This window comes from Anguilla anguilla, chromosome 8, assembly GCF_013347855.1.
Source record: "Anguilla anguilla isolate fAngAng1 chromosome 8, fAngAng1.pri, whole genome shotgun sequence".
NCBI classification, from domain to species: Eukaryota; Metazoa; Chordata; class Actinopteri; order Anguilliformes; family Anguillidae; genus Anguilla; species Anguilla anguilla.
Genome location: NC_049208.1, coordinates 46,375,204 through 46,381,372, shown reverse-complemented (window position 1 = coordinate 46,381,372; position 6,169 = coordinate 46,375,204). Strand labels below are relative to the sequence as shown.

Sequence of the window (6,169 nt, the reverse complement as noted above, 5' to 3'; positions counted from 1 at the left end):
AAGAGAAGCCTTTTCACCTATTTCCCTTTCCTGTTACATTTGTTTTCATCAAAAACCATTTAAAATTTTTTTGTTTAATGAAGGCCTGGTGATTCTTGAACATAGGCCATTATCCCTTTTTTATGACCAAATAATCTCATAATTAGTTTTATTTTAAATACGTTGGCATCATTCCAAGGACCTGGTTTCTCAGTCCTGTTATGTAACACGTAAAGGCTGGTACCACTGTTCACCCTCGCCCTACGGGCCCGACTCCTCCATTGGTCAGGGTTCAACTGAGGCGGCAGTGAGGGTAAAAGTTATTTGCGAGTTCATTGGAAGCCTGTAATATAACACATATATTGTTCTTCGAGTTGCTGCAGACACGAGAGGGAGGCCAAACAGCGCATGGCTCGTTCCTCGAAAACAGCCGCCACGGTCGACTCCAGCAACACCTCTTCTTCTCTTTCGATATCTGCTTCGCGCATCTCTCTCGAGCTCGAGCTCGAGCTCGGCTGATGACCGCAATCTGTAAAACTCGTATCTAGAGATACAACATTTCACCCACCGCCACCACCCCCTCCACTCTCCTCCTCTGCCCCCCCCCCCCTTCTTCTCGCCATGCCCTCAACACCTCCGCCCCTCCCCCCGATGCGAGCGCTGAAACCAACCCCACGATCAGCTGTTCACCTACTTTCGCGAGCGGTTCTGGAGCGAGAGGAAGACGAGGCGTGCGTCAGAGGCGAGGGCCGCTGAAGCGGGGTGGGTAAATAACTTCCCCCCACAGCGAACACCAAATTCAGCTGTTTTCTTTTTGCAGTTGCACACCCCCCCCCCCTCCCAAACCCCCACCCCATTGTTTGCCTGATGTCATATTTTTTTGTTGCATTGTTTGTCTTTAGCCTTCTATAAAGTGTGACATATGACCATCTGTATGGAGGGCTGTGTGTTCAACTTTTCTAAACCAAAAAAAACAAAACAAGTAAATGTTCCTGATGATGTCAACATATAATGTTTATGTCTATGTTAATAGGTCAATAAATTGCATTCATTAATTTTTAAATGACATTTATTTAATGCATTTAATTTAAATTAAAAATACACATAATTACAAGCTAACATAATAAAAGTATAATATAATGTTTTATAATATAAGTACTGCAATTGTTTATACACTGAGCACTATGAGTTCAGCTGACCATCTGCAGTCTGTACGAATGAACACAGAACATTTTGCTGTGTGTATGCAGCACTTAAAGTGTATGTTGGTACCTAGCACGTATCTAACACTCCTGGTTATTGTTTACAGTCAGTGCACATATCGCACGAGACAACTTGGATGGAGTCCTTTTTCGGCAAATTGTTTATTGTCAAGGAGACCACGCACTGCTTTGGCTTCACAGCACGTTCCGCTCTGGCCACCCTACGAGAGGGACGTGCAGGACGATGCTGACGTGCGCAATCCTTGCAGGAACATGTTCTCGGTATGTCATATGTTTTGAGCGCCTCTCAAAGATGCACGAGGGGTAGACGCGCAAGACACGGAAAACTGGCGACAACTGGTTTTGGGGGCAGGTGGGTCAATGAGTTTATTATCCCAGGGTCCTCGGGTTCCTTTAACAAACAAATAGAGCAGTCCAACTCGTCTTTGACACCGGAAACTTTTTTTGCAGCGTGAATTCACCTGACGATGCGATGGAAATATACAAGAGTTTTCGGTTAGTCTTATCTACCGATCTGCTTATATATTTCAAACCGATGCATTGAAAACGGCATATAACATAAAACACGTATTTTTAATAGAATACAATATTTTTAAAACACACACACATACGCACGCGCAAAACAAAGATATACGAAGACCTTTAACCCAATGTTTTAATGCTGTCATATTGGCTTTATTGCGTATTGCGTTCCAATACGCTGTTGGTGCCTAAAATAAATCGAGTGCTTTCCTTTTTCTTTTCAATATTATATATAGCCTATATAATTATTATTACAAGGCTGTGCCGTTCTGTGAGATTCTATACCTGTTAGGATTTCTTTCATTTTCACTTTGAATTCCATGTACATGCTTGTTGTTGAGGGTAGTTGCACTGCCACATTTGCACTGGTTTCCAGCTCGGTGCTGGGGAACTGGTCTTGCTGCCAATCTGTAGCTATGCCCAGGCTCTTGTTTCTCTTCATACATACATTACAACATGTATGAACGCTTCCATGTTGCCCGTGAAAGTCAAGATCATCCACCAAAAACATTATCATTATCGGTAGAAATTATAATGATAACCACACTGCTTCTACTACTGCTACTGCTACTGCTAATAATAATAATAATAATAAGAAGAAGAAGAAGATAATAATAAGAAGAAGATAAGATGACAAAGAAGAACATGAAGAAAAAAAAGAAGAAGATCATGAATGAACACTCAAATGTCAATAATGGGTCAGCAAGTCTCCTGTCCTAATGTAAAAAAAAAATGTAGGGCTGGGGCAGAAACCTTATTAGTTTAATTTCATATCATTTTAATGAATGAGTCCACGTTTCATTTTCAGAGGTAAGAGGTACTGTGCGCTAGTTTCAGGTGGAAGTGGTCATCACAGACGGGGCGACTTCCCCGTTTGGTACGTCCTCCCCAGCTTGACGTTCTCACTCCCACCACGCTAAACACTCCTGTGACGTCGGTGAACCACATCCCCGAAAAAGCAGTTTATTTTCGGGCATGGAAATGTCATTAAAAAGCTGACGGCGTCACCGGCGTCTCCACGCTCAGGTTTCCCCCCTCAGTCGGAGAGGAAAAGTACATCGCTGATGATGATGAGAGCTGTTTTAGAGTCTGGTTCAAGTTCCATGGCACCAAGGGTTTCAGCAAAGCCTTTCAAACAGCAGCTGCCTGACATCCAGATCAAAGGGACTCCATTGCAGTAATTAAGTCCCAAACCTTATCAAAGGCCAAACCCGAACTGGACCCCATATGTCGCCCCACCCCCAACTGGTTTGAAATATGAATTTAAATCCTCCTAAGACCCAGTAATTAATTTCTGTCCCCTGCAGGGGACATGTGTCTCTGGGCTTAAACTCAAGGACCTTGAGAGGGAGTCAAAAGGAACGAACCGGCCTCCTGTTTCACCACATAAGCGTTCTGTTCCCCTTTTTCAAAAGTCACGTGAACACCAACCGACTTTGAGGCGAAAAAGCTTGAATGAACAATGAGCGGCATAAATTCCAGGAAAGTAGAAGTAGCGACCGCATGTTCTGACCTCATGACCAAGAAGATGGCTTTTCGGGAGGGGTTTCGGGGGAGGGGGGGTGTTGCGTCACAGGGAGACGCCAGAGGGTGGCGAAACGTTCACAGAGTGGAGGCACACGGGTTCTGAGCTCGCCTGTTGATGGCGGAACCACCCCTTGTTTTCTGACTCCCTGAATCATTCCTCCCCAATGGCTCACAATTAAACCTCAGGCTATTATTTAGGTCACAGTTCACCAGCCAGTCGGTGTACAACAAGAACGTTTTTGGTAACTAATCGTTTTTGTCATACGCATTGAGGTGAGGTAACCTATTTTATTTTATTTTATTTGAATATCGGTGCCCAATTTGGGGGAAGTTCAATTCCCGCCCTAATTTGGAACGCTCATTGCATTATGAGCAACAACAGCTGCGTTTGGCGGACCTGAAATTGCGTGTCACCCTCTGGAGTTATCGTCCACGGTCGGCACTGTTACGGTCTGGATTCGGTTGTGGTGCCCATCTGTGCAACACAACGTGGTGCCTTAACCGAACGAGCCAACTGGCATCCCTGAGCAACCTCGACTTTTGAAATAATCAACTGAATTGACCAGGTTCTTGGTTCTTGGCCCAGGGCGGAGGCTGTTATAGGCTGAGTCAGTTGGGCAGAGGCTACGATAGGCTGAGTCAGCTAGGCGGAGACTGTGATTGGCTGTGTGGTGGTCAGAGTGGGGAATCAGGCACAGAGCCTCTCCTTGGCATTTCCACCTCAGCTGTTAACCCTTTCATTCTGATAACGGTACATTTTAGGGTCTAACAATGGGCCCCAGTCAAATCCAGCTTGATGACTAAATTATGGTGCATATGGTACTTTAGGCTTGGTCATGCCAGATTCCTGTCATTAGATCAGTTCTGCAGAACTTTTCTGTTTTTTTTGAAGTATCTCACTTGATTTAATCTGACTTCATCACTTTTCTATGTCATGGTTTTAGTCTTAGTGAAACCACTGTTTGCTCTTAAGAGGCATGTTACTAAATCATCATGGAATTTTCTTCATACATTTTCTCTACAGGAGATTGCTGTAATTACATTCTGTTGCACTCCTTTAAGAGCCTGTCAGTCTCCAGACTCACACACATAAAAATGGTACAAATCTTTTAAAACTATGTATTTTATAAATACCCCCCCCCCCTTCTACTCAATGTCTCATGTTTTGAGTAAAAAGTACTACAGGCATATGCATACAGTAGGTTTGGGGGGGGGCGGCTGGAAGACATGTTGCTCCCAAAAAATTTTTATCAATTGCTGGATTAGCTAGAATGTTTGCGAGACTTGACGCTTGACAGCAGGGGAGAAGTGTGTCTTTCCCTGACCACCGCTGGTAGCCTGTGGTAGCCTGGGAGAGTGCATAGCTAATGCAGCAGTATTCCAGTACATCAATCCGGATCAAAGTATCGGTTCGAAGGGCAACGATCTGATCCAGTCGATACAATGTGCAAAAATTGATCCGTATCTTTATGGATCGTAGCAAAATACTTAATTAAATGTTTGTAATCTCATGGTGGTTTTCTCTGTAGCAACTGTGCCAACATCACTGTTTATGTTTCTGGCTCCACATCATCACTCAAGATAGTGCCATTACATTACATTACAGGCATTTAGCAGACGCTCTTATCCAGAGCGACTTACACAACTTTTACATAGCATTTTTACATTGTATCCATTTATACAGCTGGATACATACTGAAGCAATTTCGGTTAAGTACCTTGCTCAAGGGTACAACGGCAGTGTCCTACCCAGGAATCGAACCTGCGACCTTTCGGTCACAAGCCCAGTTCCTTACTCACTGTGCTACACTCCGTCACTGCCGTTTGTCCTTCTGTTAAACGCGGTGTGAATACAGCCTCACTTTGGTTGTATGTGTAAATTGTAACAGGATTGCTTTTGCTGGATCATATATATTGATTGTTTCTTACTGTATCTGATAGTTTTAGATCGTACCGTAGCTAAATTCGATATTGACAAATATCGAATGGTAGCCTCCACGAATCAAAATCGCATTCTTTCCGGGTGACGCCTGAGGTTTACACCCCTACAGCGAACCCCGCGATAGGCTGGGGCAGCGGGGGAGCTCACGGGCCGATATCCCAGAATTCCTGGGGCCATTCAGTAACCCGTGAATGGGTGAATGAGAGGCATCGATTGTGAAGCGCTTTAGATAAAAGCGCTATATAAACGCGGCCCATTTAACCCAGGTAACCCAGGTAACCCTGCGCCAGCGTCCTCTGCTCACACCGCCCCCCTGCTGAGAACCTGAGATGAGCCGGCCGGCCTTGGCGCCGGCGACGGGTGTTCTGACCGCCTGGCGGAAAAGTAAAAATGCTGCCAAGGTTTTTTGACAGACAACCCAGACGGCGAGAGAGAGAGAGAGAGAGAGAAACAGCGTCTCGTCTGTCGCCCGAACCGTGGAAAGTCCCGCGAAGACGTCACGTCATTCGCGACCTTTCATCCCGGCAAGTTTTTTTTTGGCTCCAACCCCCCAACGTGCTAATGACTGCCTCTGCTGGTTTTTGTGCTGCACCTTTTGAACAGTAGCCGACTTGGGCCTTAGAAACTAGGTGTGCGGGCTCTTCAGCCAATCGGTGACTTGAACTGAGCAGTTTAAAAGCCGAAAAGTACCAAGAACCAACAGACTCCTGGACTGGACTCCTGCTATAGAGTGCATGTGGGTGAGAGGAGGAATGCCGAATAAGCCGATTTAAACTGGAGCTTCGTCTCAATTTGCATACTTGCATACTACATGCTGCACTCTGCACGTATTACATACTTTGAACGCGCACTGCGTGCAAAAATGTGAATTGCTATGTGCTACGAATTATGTTACTATAACACTGAGTTGCATCAACTCCCAAGGCATGATGGGATATCGTAAGTGAATAGTACATGCTGTCTCGTGCTTAATTTC

The 6,169-nt window shown here is 45.0% G+C and overlaps 1 long non-coding RNA gene across 3 annotated transcripts in view; it reads left to right on the top strand.

Moving 5' to 3' along the window:
* The first annotated feature begins 1,467 nt into the window (after positions 1 to 1,467).
* Positions 1,468 to 6,169, top strand: part of LOC118233319 — a 43,522-nt gene continuing 38,820 nt past the window's right edge. For 2 of the 3 annotated variants that reach the window (XR_004766515.1, XR_004766513.1), the window contains exon 1: positions 1,475 to 1,697. This is a non-coding gene — a long non-coding RNA (uncharacterized LOC118233319). Of the gene's footprint in view, positions 1,698 to 6,169 lie in introns of all 3 variants that reach the window. The other variant, XR_004766514.1, reaches the window with a different exon arrangement.